The sequence below is a fragment of the Antrostomus carolinensis genome, unplaced genomic scaffold (assembly GCF_000700745.2).
Source record: "Antrostomus carolinensis isolate BGI_N321 unplaced genomic scaffold, ASM70074v2 scaffold48277, whole genome shotgun sequence".
NCBI classification, from domain to species: domain Eukaryota; kingdom Metazoa; phylum Chordata; class Aves; order Caprimulgiformes; family Caprimulgidae; genus Antrostomus; species Antrostomus carolinensis.
The window spans coordinates 1-223 of record NW_010330399.1 but is presented as its reverse complement, the minus strand read 5'-3'; positions in this window follow the sequence as shown (position 1 = coordinate 223).

Below are 223 nucleotides of genomic sequence, written 5' to 3'. Positions count from 1 at the left end.
CCCGCCGCTCCCCGCTTCGCCCCACGCCGCGGTACAGCTCCCAGCGCTTCCGTTGGAAAACCGTTCCGCAACCGAGATGAAAACACTGTCGCACACGTTTGCTTTAAGGAAAAAAGCCCCACTTAAGGGCTGGGTGGAAAAGTTAAAGCGCTCCCGGGAAAGTCGCCTCAGCGCCGGGGTTGAACCTCGGCTTCGGCCGGCGTGCGGGAGCGGCGGGGCAGCG